The sequence below is a fragment of the Taudactylus pleione genome, unplaced genomic scaffold (genome assembly GCF_031769625.1).
Source record: "Taudactylus pleione unplaced genomic scaffold, aTauple2 ptg000529l, whole genome shotgun sequence".
NCBI classification, from domain to species: Eukaryota; Metazoa; Chordata; class Amphibia; order Anura; family Myobatrachidae; genus Taudactylus; species Taudactylus pleione.
Window position 1 is genome coordinate 3,053,764 of NW_028284931.1, and position 16,530 is coordinate 3,070,293.

A 16,530-nucleotide genomic window follows, 5' to 3' on the forward strand; every position below is an offset into this window, starting at 1 on the left:
GGGCTGATTGTGGCCTTTATAGTCGTGGCCAAGGGACTAATGGTGTGTAGCAGCCTTTGGGCTGTGGCAGTAACCTTGAGGGCTGGTTGTGACCTGGGGCCCCAGGACCGTTGCAGCCTTTGGGTTGATGAGACTCAGGCGAGGTATGCAACAAGAACGTGGAGCTGCTACCAGTGCCGCTGAGATGACACTGGCAACGGTGTGCTTAATAGCGCACCTGGAACTCAGAGTTGCTACAAGTGCCGCCTGGGTGACACTGGCGATGGTGTGCTGATTTGCGCCCCTTGAATGTAGCGTTGCTACCAGTGTCACCTGGATGACACTGGCAACGGTGCGCTTGATTGTGCACCTGGAACGCAGAGCTGCTACCAGTGCCGCCGGGATGACACTGGCGATGGTGTGCTGATTTGCGCCCTTGGAATGTAGCGTTGCTACCAGCGCCGCCGGGATGACACTGGCGCCGGATGGTGACAGATGCTTCTGGGGCAGGAATCGCTTTGTGCTGCCCAGATGGTACAAAGCACGAGTGGACAAGATGTAAGTGGATCTGCCTGGATGGAATAAACGGCACACATGAAACACAGCTAGACAGACTCTAGAACTCGACTGACAAACAGGAGACTGGGAACCGGAAGTACAAAAAAACTTCTATCACTGGCAAGGAGTGCAGGGCTGGCTGGAATTTATAGAAACAGGGCCCAACCAGAGCAGTATTAATAATGACATTTATTGAGCACCTGGGCTGTGTTCAGACAGGAGAATCAATCAATGTGCACCTGATGCTGCACACACAGACAGGCAGTAATTAATGCCATGCCTCAGGCTGGAAACTGCAGGCCCTAACATTCTTTTTATACTCACGGTATTCACTATAATGTTAGCAGATCGTTCCTGGTGGTTGGAGCTAATTAGCTCACTGCTGCCATAGTATAGTTGTTAGGTTGGTATCTGTCTACAGGTGTAGAGTTTGTTTCTCCCAGGGCATCAGATACAAGCTTTGATACCTGCCGGTAAGAAGTAGGCAATATGTGTATAGCGGGCAATGATGTACCCCACTATTGCACAGCCAGATTTCAGCCACAAGCTATAAACCTTGAAGCTGGCAGTTTCCTCAGAAGGGCATGTCATCCTACAGACAAGGATACCTATAGAGACACACATATACATACAGACATGGTCAATCATAGACACGCACACACATACATACATACACACATACATGCTTACACACATACATATATACATACATAATGTTCCTACAGGCAAGGTCAAACATACATACTGTACATACATAAATTCATATATACAGGGTCACTATTTTTAAAAGTGTTGTAACTGCCATGTGTTTGTGCAGTTGTGTCTGTCACTAACTATAGCCAATCAGCTAGCTGCAGCCTTTTCCTAATATTTGTGAAAATATTGACAATTTTGAGGTGGTCTTTAGAAAATTTACTGCAAATGGATGTTAATGAATGCTATTGATATAAATGCTAAAAACAGCTCAAAATGACCTGAAATTACATTTTGTTGCTCATTTTTAATGAAATCCCAAACCAGAACACATCAAGATTGTTTTGCCAAAACCAAAACTAAAACCAAAACATGAAGATGGTTTCACAACCAAAATCAGAATGAAAGCACAAGGGTCTGTGCACTATGGGCCGTTATACAGTGTATCTGACAGTGTTTTTTCCAGACTATTTTATAGCTTCTTACAGTAAGTGCTAGCATTATTCCCTAAATGGCCTGACACGAGTCCTCCACATTCAAAGATTTGGAAACTGCCCCTGCATTTTGTGTTTCAAACATGCCTCTTTACTGGTAGGATTTTCATTGCCTCTCAAAACATGCAAGATTATGACTTGACAACATCTGTGAGCACCATGATAGGAGGGGTTTAGGAGGGGTTGCTGTAACAGTAACGAAATCCTGTATTGTTGCTGCTTCCCATTAAAGATCTGATACTGACACTGATACAACAATACTCAAATGTAACCATATGAATTGTAACAAGAATAATATTTTTTTATGACACTTTAATGTGCATTCATACGTCAACAACAGGCTTTTTCTAAATACTGTGGTGAGCGGGCACTGAATGGGAAGGGGCTTCCTGGCAACTGCTGCCAGCCATAAATGTGTGCCTGCACATGCAGTATGTGACTTTCTAAACCAACACACATTGGATACATTATAGGGGGTAAATTTACTAAAGTGAGAGTTTTTAGAAGTGGGTTTTTAAAGAGATGTTGCCCATAGCAACCAATCAGATTCTACTTAACATTTAACTAGCACCTTCTAGAAGATAGTAGCTAGAATCTGATTGGTTGCTATGGGCAACATCACTTTTAAAACTCACTTCTAAAAGCTCTCACTTTAGTAAATTTACCCCTAAGTTTTCAGCTACCAAAACTATACCATCCTCAGCCATTAGATGTCAGTACAGAAACACAAATGGCTATAGTCAGTCACTTGCCTGAGGTTTAGAACTAGTGAAGTATTTTGTCTAAGAACTCAATATTTCTTTACCCTTCTTTCTTTTACCTTTTCTTTCTGCCTCCTGATGTATTTATCATTTAAATCTCTCAGTTTCATACTCTCTAACAACATTATCTTTGTCATTTCAGTTTCTTTGCCAAGTTATAATATGCAGTATCCCATCATGCCCGCAGTGCTGTGAACTACAAGCATAGCTTGGCATGAGTGGTATTGCAGCGCTGAAGATGTTAAAAGCACTTTCACCCTTGGGCGGCCTCATGCCAACTTCCAACATTCCTGCCCAGTGACTCAAACTTATTGAAGCTGCCGCAGAAAAACAGCTAAAGGAGAAAGGAGGGGTAAAGGAAGAAGGCTTTTCTATAGGCACTTTGCTGGGCATAGTTGACTTTTGAACTGGATCTATCACTCGTTCTACCCATATGATTTCTATATTTAAACATCAACTGGTAGTTGGCACATCAGCTGTGCAGAGGTTAAAACTGGTTAGTGCCAACTAGCTAGAACTCTCCATCCCCCTTTCTCTGGGCTGGTGCTGACGTGGCGTAACCAGGGGTGAATGTGTGTGTGGGGGGGAATATATTCACAGAACAAGAATGAAGAAGGGAAAGTACAGCAGTGCTACTTGTTATAATGAGCATCTATAAAACAATAACGAACATGAGTCATTATATAAAAATGCTATTGTATTTTAATCATGTTTTCTTGTTTTTTTTAAAACAGTGATACTGATAGCAAATGTGACGATTCATATGATGTCAAGAGACTATGGGAAACTATAAGTGCACTGATAATAAACGTATAAACATGAATACACTTCTTTTAACTTGCATTTTTAACAGTGAACAAATCAGTAAATAAATAATAAAAATATTTGTCACAAAACTTTTTTTTATTACTGCAGGTGTTTATATCTTACTTTGGGACACATATAAGTATTTTTTATTAATAATCATAATAACTTTACATCAACAACTTCCAGATATGGGTTAATGAAAAAGAAAGTAGAGGGGAGAGGACCTGAGAAGTTCACGTATCAGGATCCTCTGAAATATCACACACATAATAACTGTTATGTTTAGCATATTATATTATGTATAGATAGGAGCACTTTAATGTTAATAAAAAGAAGCATTTGATAACAAATTATTGTCAACTTGACTTTCAGTAGAAAAGATGTGAACATGAGCATTAGTTTTAGTTTGTATTACAAAGAATATTCTACTCTATACACTTTCAGTGTGTCAGGGAAGGGAACGCAATCTTCATTGTCTTTTTATAGCTTTAGATCTGAGATTGCCAGTCTCTAAGCTGATTTAAAAGATAAATTGATAACTTGAGGGAGGTGCAAACTTTTTAAATCAAATGACCAGTGTTAATGTGTGTTGAGAAATGTTTGCTATTTTAAAGGAAAAATGACATAAAAATTGTATAGCTATTAACCTCAAACTGTGTTTGTAGTTTCACAGCATACCTGTATGTTTGTGCTTCTTAGCTCTACACAGCCTAAAGCTGACCAAACACTTAACTCAACAGTCAATCAACATCAATGTCTAATTTGGTCACATGCATAGGTGGTCAACCTGGTCATGATCTTTTCTTTGAAGAAGTCAAAAAATGTTCTACTGTCCCTATACTGCAAATCACTCTGCACACTAGACTATGGGAGATTCATACATTTCTATTTATGATGTAAAGCATTAGTTGTTTGTGTTATTATTATTAATATTATGTCATGGCCCTTTTTTATGAATTTGTGATGAGAAGATAACTAAATTTGCAAAGTTAAAAAATTTATATTTTCAATTGTATCTAGCAATCTTTTCTTCCTGGGACACGGGCTCCGATAAGTGCCTGTCACCTTCACACCGCTTCTTCCAGCCGCAGGATCTGACAGCCTCCCCAGTCACCAGGCAACATGGACACCGAACTGGGACAGCACCCGCAGTTGCTGGGACCCAAGACGTGGTCGTGGGTGCTGCTGGGTCTGCTGTATAGATGTGCATCATCCCAGATCTCAATCATCTGTGCACCCGCTGTCTATTGGTGGAAGATGTTATATCAGTATGTCTGGACCGGCACCACGTGGCCGGTGATAGTTTACACCTTGTGTGTGAACTCTGGTTCCTTTCAGTCCGTGCCTGACTCTGTCTGCCGGTATCCTGCCAGGCCGTGCTACTATACCTTGCTTGTTTACCCTGCCGTTCTCTGCTCTTCCGAGATCGGTCTCAGCCTGCAGCCTCGCCAAACCCGCGGCATTCACTTCAGAACAGTGATCTCCATCTCAGCCCTGGTGCTATCTGCATTTGGTGCTCACACCGCCTCCATCTACGGTGTTCGTTTGTGGCCTAGCTTCCTGTACCACCAAGGATGCACCGCTGCCTCAAAGGTCGCACCTCGGTCCTCTAGGCTGCAACTTGATGCACAAGCCGTACCTTGGCCCACAAGGCCACACCTTAGCCATCTAGATTGCACCTCGGCCCTTAAGGCCGCACCCTGGCCCTCAAGGCTGCAACTTGCCATATAAGTCGCACCTCGGCCCTCAAGGACGCACTTTGCCACACAAGTCGCATCTCTACCCTCAAGATCGCTACTCTTCATTCTGGTCACATTATAGCGACTATTCCAGCACAACGACCTTTGACAGCCTGAACCACCATCAGCCATTACACATCCAGTGATCACTAGGATTGCCGTGTAAGCCTCTACTGTCCTGAGTTTAAGACAAGGCGGTCATTTAAGTACCGGTGAGCATATCCAGCTCTAAGGGAATAGTGGGTGGCTGTTATTGGCAGAAGACTTCGCCAGCATGACTCTAGGTGTTTTACAAAGTGGTTCCTTGGTGATCGTAACAGTGCCCATCCCAGTGAAGAGTTGGTAGCAAAGTGATAGCTACCGCTTATGGTAGAGCCAAATTAGCAATGGAGCAGATGGCGCTACAGCCCCAGGCCTCCACATAAAAATAGGCCCATCATCATGACAGCACAATGATGACCAGCTGCACAGTTGGACACATGAGGCCTGAGTCAAAGTTGTATGTAAACCCGATGATTCCGCACAACTCCGATGTCTAATGATTGGCGCAGGCTCTGTACAGCTCATGTGCCGACTACTGACTGCAATGGCAGTCATATTCTCTCCTAAGCCACAGCGTGATTGGTATGCTGCGGCCGTTAAGGGTGAAGGCAGGACAGTTCTGCCTGCCGTAGCCAATGTCTGCGTCTTCCGACACAGATTTACTGTATATGTATAATGTATATTTTTTTTTCTCACAAATTATGCAATTTTCTACTATCACGTATTTAATGAGACATTGGGGCTGATAGTGTAGGGGATGTACACATCCATATGGCACTGGCCACTCCCACACTGCACTGGTCACAGCTCTTCTGCTTCTCACAATAGGCCTATGATAATTTTCAGCCCCAGGCCCATGTGGTTCTTAATTCAGCACTAGCTTCCAGGTTCAGACCTGGTCAGTCTAACTGCGCATGCATCAAAAAGGGCAGACGGGGAGGGATCCAAAATAGTAGCTCATAAACTACTATGGGCTAACACCATCTGAAAATGATGTTAGCTGCAGCCACCAAGTTTGGTTGGTAAATTTAACAGCTAGAAACATGCTGCTTTTGTAATCAGAAATGGAGGGTATGGTACAAGTGACAGCGTGCTCATAGCTCTGCACAAAAAACATTCTGGCACCTGTAGGATACAAGTGCCAGCCTGTGTCATTTGTTACTAGTGGTAGTATATATTCAAGTGACAGAATGAAGACACACACACGCACACACTGATTTTGAAATATTTTAATAATTTTTCACAGATTATCCCCGAATATCGCCGATGTTTTTTTTCACCCTCTCCTATTATTTTGGTCTAAATAAAAGGATAGTTCTCCTGAAAACAAATAGGAGCTGTGATAAGCTCGCGGACCTATGTGTTTTCGACTTTTTTTGGGGGGTGAAAAAACGTCACTTATCGTGGATTATTTTTCGGGACACATCAGGTCCCGAAAAAAAAAACCTCGATAAGTGCCGGCTTCGGGGCTAATAGGATAGCCCGGGCGAGGTAATTAGCCATGGTAATTTACCACGGCTAATTGGATACCCCTATAGACTTATGCCTCTTTGCTATCATTATTTCATGTGTAAATCATTAGGGATCTTCTTATACTTGTCTTGTATCCACTGGGATCTTCTTCTTCTTGTCTTCTGTAAATAGCTGTCTTTATCTTCTCTGCAGTCCATAATCATATCGCAACATGGATTACTGGAAGAGAATAGGAATATGGACTGAAAATAAGAAGAGGAAGCTATAGATAGGAGACAAGAAGAAGTAGAAGATCCCTGCTGATTTAGTGAATCTTTAATTGCTTTAAAGTATTTCACAAACAGTGTGTGTATATTCACTGTCACTTACATATGTGGCTTTACTGGTGTGTCAGGGATTTGTAATTCTACCTGTACCAGTAAGCTTGCAGGCACTTGTGGCCATCATAATGGCGCCACTTGTATTTTCACACGCAGCAGCATGACCACGCAGTTAATGACTGTTGTAACTTGCTTGGACCAGCAGTGTACATATTAAAGTACTATTTTTACTGTTTTACTTAAAATTATAATCTACACTTGATTCTTGGGAAGTAGAGATGAGTCCCAATGCTATCAGCACATAGCTGTTTTTATTTTTGCAGAACTGATCCTTTTAGGGAATTAAGCCCCATACTGACCAGGTTGGTACTGGTTCACACTATTACCACACTGTAGGATTCCCTCTTATAGTTGGATACCAAACTACAGGGCTGCTTTGGTGCAGGGATAGCTGCTCCAAAAAGCAGCTGTTCCCATGAGCCCCATCAGCTTACTTTTGCCACTAATTAGCAGCGGCTAAAGTTTGCTGCTGGGTTTGACCCGGAAGTGTTACTGCACATGAGTGAAAGACGGTCATCCTCATACTCCCCAATTGGCACCACAGAAGGATTTCAGCTTAGAATTTCATGCTTTGAAAACTGTTATTTCAAAGTCAAGTAATTTCAGGTCAACTTTCAATACTTGCATACTGTACATTAAGCTCCTAACAGCACTCTGATAGGGAATCATTTTCATATTCTCTATTTCTTCTTCGCTTATTGATGACATGGCTTTTATTAATTTCATGCATTTGTCAATGGGAGTATTTACTGGCTTTCCATCTGACATTGCATACTTGCTAACTACAGCATCAATATATCCTTGTTGATCAACTGTGACCAGTTCCTTTATTTAAGTTTTGCAAGATTCTTAAGCCTAACAGGTGATGTGCAGGCCCTAAGGGGGAGATTTAATAAAGTTTGGAAAGAGATAAAATTGGAGATAAATAGCACCAACCAATCAGCACCTGTCATTTTTCAAACACAGCCTGTAAAGTGACAGTTAAGAGCTGATTGGTTGGTGCTATTTATCTCCAATTGATCTCTATCCAAGCTTTATTAAATCTCCCCCTTCTGCTCTAACAGATGCTTAACACTGGCTACTGTATGTACCCTTCTTGACCTGATAGTACCAAGTCAACCACATACACAACAATGATGAACAAGCTCTGCTTTGTTGTTTTGTGGTATAGACAGTGATCAGTCTGTGAATGTACAAAGTCCATTTACAAAAGTACTGCATTTAACTTAACGTACCAGCAGCAGAGCCATAACTAGACATTTTGGTACCCTGTGCCAGAAAGAGCATTGGTGCCTCCCCTCCCCCCTTTTTTAAATATGGACATTTGTCACGCGCTGAAAGTGGCGTGACAAATCTGATTTGTCTCGTATAATGATGAAGGGATACCGATCCCTTTGTTCAAACTGCCAGAGCTACTGTTATAGAGGAGTCACTGTCAATTTAGTGTGAATCCAATGCAGAGTTGCCTACCCTCCAACATTTTGCGGGAGTCTCCTGAATTAAGGTGGGAGCTCCCGCCACCCCGCAAAGTAGGGTGAATCCCCCACATTCCCTCAGCCCTGTATAAAATTCCAGACTCTGCATGTGCGTGTCCGGGGGCAAAGGGGGCGGGGCCTGAGCTTTACTGTGTCAAGATGCAGGGGCATACTCACCGGGTGCAGGGAGTCAGAAGTGCGGCTGCTACTGGCCCGGAGGTCTCCTGGGCATGCCTTCCCCTTCACACAGTCTGCTGGGATATAGACTGATGTTCCCAGCATTCCCTGGCCAGACAGTGATAATAGAGGACAGAGGGGGGAGGAGCCAATGCCGAAGGACTGAAGAGAGAGACAGAGGAGCTGTGAGTGTGAGAGCTCACTGCAGCTCCTGCCAAATGTATTAATGTCAGTGCTGTGGGGGAGGAGAGGGGGTGGGAAATCTATTAATGTGTTTGTATGTGTGAATGTGTGTGGGCATCTATTAATGTGTGTGTGCATCTATTAATGTGTGTGTGTGACTGTGTGTGGGCATCTATTAATGTGTGTGGGAATCTATTCATGTGATGTGTGTGTGGAGGGGAATCTATTCATGTGATGTGTGTGTGTGTGTGAATATATTCATGTGATGTGTGTGTGTGGGAATCTATTCATGTGATATGTGTGTGTGTGAGACTGTTTGTGTGTGTGAATATATTCATGTGATATGTGTGTGTGTGGTAATCTATTAATGTGATGTGTGTGAGACTGTGTGTGGGAATTTATTCATGTGATGTGTGTGAGACTGGCAATCTATTCATGTAATGTGTGTGTGAGGCTGTGTGTGGGAATCTATTCATGTGATGTGTGTGTGTGTGTGTGTGTGTGTGTGTGTGTGTGTGTGTGTGTGTGTGTGTGTATGTGAGACTGTGTGAATCTATTCATGAGGTGTGTGTGTGTGTGTGTGTGTGTGTATGTGAGACTGTGTGAATCTATTCATGAGGTGTGTGTGTGTGTGTGTGTGTGTGTGTGTGTGTGTGTGTGTGTGTGTGTGTGTGTGTGTGTGTGTGTGTGAAACTATTCATGTGATATCTGTGTGTGAGACTGTGTGTAGGGGAATCTATTCATGTGGTGTGTGTGTGTGTATGTGTGTGTGTGTGTGTGTGTGTGTGTGTGTGTGTGTGTGCGAATCTATTAAGAGTGAGACTGTGTGTGGCATGTGATGTGTGTGTGTGAATCTGTTAATGTGGTGTGTGTGTGTGTGACTGTGTGTAGGCATCTATTAATGTATGTGTGAGTGTGTAAATCTATTCATGTGATGTGTGTGTGTGTGGGGATCTATTTATGTGATGTGTGTGTGGGGAAGAAATCTATGTATGTGATGTGTGTGAGACTGTGTTTGTGTGTGTAAATCTATTAATATGATGTGTAGTGTTCCCTCTAGCTCCGGCGGCAGGCAGGGCGCCGGAGCTTGAGAGGGCAATCTTGTGCGCGCGCCCGAAAAGGGGGCATGGTTGTGAAAAGGGGGCGTGTCTATAAGACGCGTCCCCTTTTCGTCATACTTGGGGGCGTGCCCGGCGCTTACGGACATGCCGGGCAGCCCCCAAGCGCTGCAGAAAGGGAGAATAGATGCCGGGCGCATTTGCCCGGCTTCTATGCTCCGGCGGTGACCGGTCACCGCAGTGTCCCGCGGGTGAGAACGGCTCCCGCAGGCTGTTAGGACAGGGCACTTTTTGCCCTCCTCCTGGAGGGCAGGGTGCTTTTTGCCCTCCAGAAGGAGGGCAGGGCGCCGCGCCCCGCTAAAACAGCCTAGCGGGAACACTAATGTGTGTGTGTGGGGGGGAATCTATCCATGTGATGTGTGTGTGAGACTGTGTGTGTGGGAATCTATTCATGTGATGTGTGTGTGTGAGACTGTGTGTGTGGGAATCTATTCATGGTGGCTGTGTGTGTGTGTGTGTGTGTGTGTGTGTGTGTGTGTGTGTGTGTGTGTGTGTGTGTGTGTGTGTGTGTATGTGTGTGTGTGTAAATCTATTCATGTGATGTGTGTGTGAGACTGTGTGTGTGTGTATTTATTAATGTGACATGTGTGCACTTGTGTTTGTGTGTGTGAATCTATTCATATGATGTGTGTGTGAGACTGTGTGGGAATGTATTCATGTAAACGTGTGTGTATATGTGTGTGGAGGGAATCTATTCATGTAAATATGTGTGTGTGTACAGGGAATCTATTGATGTGAATGTGTGTATGTGGGGAAATCTGTTCATGTAAATGTGTGTGCATGGGGATCTATTAATGTCAATGTGGCAGGGCAGGGATATATTAATGTCAGTGGGGGAGATAGGGTGTCAGCTTATAGGAATATATATGCCCATAGGTGGAGCTATACATGCCCTTTGGGTGGAGCAGACCACACCCCCAAAATGATGTGGCACGTTCTACAGCCATCTGCAATCTCCCTCAATGTCATTTTCAAAAGTAGGCAAGTATGATCCAATGGCTGCAGTGATACACAATATGCAGTATAATAACTCACAAGCTCTAGATGTAGGAGAGCACTGGTGAAGCTGCACCTGCAGCAGGATTTGTCCATCAGAACAGCCGTGCACAAGCTTAGAGCCGGCAGATCACCAACTGAAAGAGTGCTGCTTGTAGTGTATGTACCCTGTGCCAGCAGCTGAACTCACGGCAAGGGTACTCAAGGAGGTGTGCTGGTAACACTGCGCCTAGGTTGGGAATTGGTGGCTGTGTTCAGAGCCAGATTAAGGCTCCATGGGGCCAAGGTAATATAAGACAAGGGGGCCATATGAACTAAAAACAGGCTGCACAGGGATGGCTTGAGGCCAGGGGTGTATCTATCCATTGGCCAGGATGGCACTTGCCAGGGGCGCCGGCCGAGAGGGGGGCGCCGTCTGGCAGTGCCACACATGGCCAAGGGATAGATTAGTGCCTGGTTACCATACCTGAGCTGCTGTCATTGGCTGCTGGCTGGTGGCTGGGGTGCTACTGCTAGTCTCCATAGTTGCGCCCTCCTACAGGTGACATGCTGTGATCTCCGCGGGGCTCCTCATCACATCGGGCACCTGCAGCATGGCTCCCCGGCTGCTGCACGTCAGACTGCGATCTCCGCGGGGCTCTTCATCACACCGGGGACACCCGCAGCATGGCTCCCCGGCTGCTGCACGTCAGGCTGCGATCTCCGCGGGGCTCTTCATCACACCGGGGACACCCGCAGCATGGCTCCCCGGCTGCTGCACGTCAGGCTGCGATCTCCGCGGGGCTCTTCATCACACCGGGCACCCGCAGCATGGCTCCCCGGCTGCTGCACGTCAGGCTGCGATCTCCGCGGGGCTCCTCATCGCGCTGGCCACCCGCAACATGGCTCCCCGGCTGCTGCACGGCAGGCTGTGAACTATGCAGGGCTCCTCATCATGCCAGCCACCCGCAGCATGGCTCCCCGGCTGCTGTGCAGCTCGACTGGTCAGTAGCAAGGATGCTTCCCCCAAACCCTGGGTCAATCATCGGCGCTGAGCAACTGACCTTGCATGGCCGAAAGGTATAACGGGGGGGAGACATAAAAACAGCCAAGCAATAAAAAGGAACTTATGGGATCTTTTGTTAAGATATACCGTGATTTTCACCATACAGTTTCTGCCAGATACCAAATTTTATCTATAACTATATCAAAACAAATATTATCTATAACTCTAAAGTGAAGTGGAGGGGCCTCCAGGTGTTTCCAATGTGATGCAACTAGGGATCTGGCAACATTCAGGATTTGAACCACCAGTTTCTTATTCTAAGTTGTGATTGTTAGTCCAAAAAGAAAATACCAAGGGGTTTATTTACAAAGTTTCGAGTTGTAAAACTCAACACTTCTGTTTGTGTTTATGCCCGATATTTAAAAGGGCAGTGCTTTTACTAGCTGTGTCTTATTAGTAAAAGCACTACATGTTTAATTATCTGGTATAACAACAAACAGAAGTTTTGGGCTTTAATAATGGGGACATTCACCACATTACTAATCAAGTTCACAATCTAGTCCCAGTAAAGTGCTATCTTAAGGCAGGACCACCATACATGGCTTAGGGATCCCAGTTCACCACAGCCTCTCCAACATTTATGGCTGAAGGATTTAAAACATTTTTGTAGTCTAGTGGGGACTAAATACAATCTATAATATATCATAGGCATTTTCCTTCACTGTTGTTGATATAGATGTCCTGGAAACATTCTCTTGAATATCAGACCATGACTTTTCATGGGATGGTGGACCCAAGTCCGTTTCCCATTGGAGTTTAAACAATGGAGTATGAAGCTGTTTGGAATATAGATGTAGTGTGCTACTTTGTTCACTATTTCACATGTGTAATTTTTGGGAAATCATCGATAAACATGAGGATATATCGGTATCCACTTATCGATGTTACTCCCATTGGGCCACATGCTAATGGCGCCTTAGTTCTTGTTGCTTACTTTGGGAAGCTGGTCTGCTTACCTATTATACAGCTCTGACACACTGGTCTCACAGCAAATCCCATCACCGCTCCTTTAAGATGCTTTTGGACAATATCAGGAGTGTAACTAGACCTAGGCGTGCCCCATAGCAAAATTTTCATGGGATCCACCTTCAACCCTCATCTTCTCACCCTTCGAGCACCGTGGTTGACTTCTCTTTCAGCAGTGTGCTATGCAGGGCAGGCACGTCTGTCTCCTGGAGGCTCCATCTCTTTCCTCACTGACTGATGCTAGTGGATGAGGCAAGACGGAGTCGACCCAGAGAGGAGATGTTCCTGCCCTGCGCGGCACACTGCTGAAGGAGAACAACTGGCAGGGTAGGTGCACAGTAGGCCAGGTATTGGAGGAGGCCTAGGCCCCATAGCAGTCGCATCACCTGCACCTACGGTAGCTACGCCTATGTCTGAGGATTATGTTCATGAGCATTTCAGATAAATCTCTAGCAGGTCCCGTGACAGGGGAGGACTAAGGGTATACCTGTACCAGGCCCGAGGTCCAGAGGGGCCCAGAGGTTCAGAGGAGCACAAAACGGGGCTGCACACTCACTGGTCCAGCTGGCGCTGCGCAACTAGGAAAATAAAAAATAAAAAAACTATATATATATATATCACCTGATCACAGGGTTGGATCAAGGGCCATTCCAGCTGAGCGGCCGCAAAAAAAACCATACCCATCATGCAGCTCCCTTGTAGCCTGGGCTGGGAAGCACTGGGCTCTTCCAGGTGGGTTAGACGTGACCCTGGCATGACCTTGCAGTCAGCGACACGGTGGCATGTACCCGATGCCATCGTTGCTGAACATCGGCCTTGCCCATGCTGACTTGGAGTCAGCAGGTTGCAGTGATAGGGGCTGAGGAAGGTGATGGGGGCTGTTGTTGAGGATGGTGATGGGGGCTGACGAAGGTGATGAGTACTGAGGAGGTGATGGGGTTGTCGATTTGGATGGTGATGGGGGGCTGAGATAGGTTATAGGCGCTGAGGAAGGTGCTGATGAAGGTGATCTGGCCATTGTTGAGGATGGCGACGGAAGGCTGGCATATCTTTCAATTAACATTATTATGCATCACATATCACAAATGCAGATGAGGCATGTGTGGGTGTGGGGTCAGGGGTAGTGGTGAGGAGGTGGGGCCTCCAGAGACATCACTGTAACAGGTCCCAAGATTTCTGTTGCCGGCCCTGATCTCTGATGCTCTCATAATGATTTGAAAGAACGAATATCCGCATGTAGTTCTGTGCACGCAGTATAAATGTAACTTCGAAGATTTGCTGCTAATCTAAATTGGCTCCAATGGGAGACAACATGAGCATCAATTAAATGTTGAGGACAGGGGCATAACTAGGTATTTGAAGGCCCTAGAGAAAAAGTTTGTTAGGGCCCCTATGTACCATACAATCATGAAAAATGTACTTTATATAACACATGTATCTGTGACAAGGAAGATGGGCCCCCCTAAGCTTTGGGCCCCATAGTAGCTGCATCCCTTGAACCTATGGTAGTTACACACATTGTACCTTATCATACCCCAGGTAGCCTAGCTGCCTGTGCTACAGTTCTACAGACTGACTTGTCTCACTCTTTTATATCTAGGATATATAGCTGCTGACACCGGGTTGCTGTTTCTTTCGCAGTCCCTCTTTTATTTTGCACAACACACTTGCCCTCTGCGAACTTGATCTTGAAGCCTTTAATTCCTAAGATGTTTATGGCAATGCGGTTTGTCCCCAATTCTGGTACAAATAACACATCTTAGATGTCTGTGACTATGGTTCAATTTTCAGGTGCATCATGATTGTCCTGACTTTTCTGTTATGTAAAGATTTTTCTCCAAACTCTATGACTGTTATAGGATAACACATGATTAATGATGTGAAATGCCTTTGTGGCTCCCGAGTCCATGTACCAGCAATTCTTCCTGCTTCTTTTGCTGTGCACCACTTGAATTTCTCAGTCTGCATTCAGAGGCTTTATATCCCACCTTGTGACATACCGAAACACTTGTAATTAGTCATTTTAGACTTAGTGTTGCTTGTGAGTAATGCAGAACTTTCAGCACTGTTATCAACAAGTATGTATTCGTGGAATTGCAGCAGTTTAGCCCTCATGACCTTTGTTTATAGCTTAGTAACAGTAGATTCTAAAGATACCACTAAAAAGTCAAATTCAGGCAGCATTGTGATCGCAACCTGAATGAGTGTACTCATTCATGTCTCTGCAATCAGTTTGGTATCGTACAGTGTATGCCTCAGGTTTATTCTCATGAGATCCTTATCTTCATATGCTGTCTGCAGAGCTATCCACATGTCATGTGTGTATACTTTTCCATGACTTATGGAATAAGCATCCTGATCCATAGCTAGGCCTATGGTCCCCATGGCCCTATACACTTCATCAGGATTCATTTTTTTACCTGCATCATTTGTGATTTTCCCCAGCTTCATCCACTTCAGCTGCATTTCCATAGCAAACTTCCATGTGGTGTAGTTCTCCGAGCCTCTCAGTTTGGTGAAGGTCTTGCTTGCAGCCAGGCTGTCTCAGGAATCTTGGGGCCCAGGACAAGCGGATCATGCAGGGCCCTACCCCTCGACTCTCCAAGCACACTTCCCAAGGCCTGTTGGGTGCAAAGGTGTAGCGTGGAGTGCTGTGTGATTTAATAAAGGAGATTTATGCTAACCAGCCATCCTTACGTTCAATTATGTTGCACCGAACATGGTTGTGTTTGCGTTCATCCATGCCTCTTCTGATCAGCAGCCAACAGCAATTGTTCTGTGTACAACATTCAAAAGATGAGGATGGAAAGACATAAAGAGGGGAAAAGTGGAAGATAGTGAGAAACTGCAAAGTTGATGGTGGGTGCAGATAGGAGAAGAAGGTTGGGGAACAGATGGGATGTGGAGAAAGATGAGATAATGTTAAAAAAAGGAAGAAAAAAGTTATAGGGAGCAGAGACACACATGTGGAGTGGGAGAGAGGAAGGAGCATACATGGAGAGTGGATGAGGAGCAGAAGCACTCATGAGAAGGGAAAGAAGGCACACATGGGAAATGGAATGTCAGGCAGAGGGATACATGGGGTATGAAAGGAAGCAGAGGGACACATGGGGTGTGGAGTGGTTGACAGAGGCACTCATGGGGAGTGGAGAGGATAGAGGCACTCATGAGGTATGAGGCAGAATTACCCATGTGGAGGGGGACAGAGGCACACATACATAGTGTACAGATAAACAAAGACAGAACTGCAGATATAGGGGGAGACGGCACTACTTACTGTGCTCCGCGGCGCACCTGCAGTATTCTTCCTGGTCTGTGTGTGTGCTTATGCGGTTCCCCTTCTGGCCAGTGAGGAAACCGAAAAGGGTAGAGAGGAGGAAAAGTAGATGAGTGGTGTACTCCCGGGGCAGAGGCCCCTGGCATAGTGAACAGGGAAGGGAAACTGCACTCTCTAAGGCATTGCGCTGAGCGCACTCCTGATCCTGTGGGAACGTAAATGAGGTGGTACCAGTGGATGTGACCAGCATTGGAAGTGGTGTTACTGTGTGTGATGCAGCAACACTCTCTCCTGTCCTCCAGCCTGCACCTGGCATTGCCACAATGGTGCACTCTCACCTGTGATAGTGGTGCGGGAGTCACCCTCC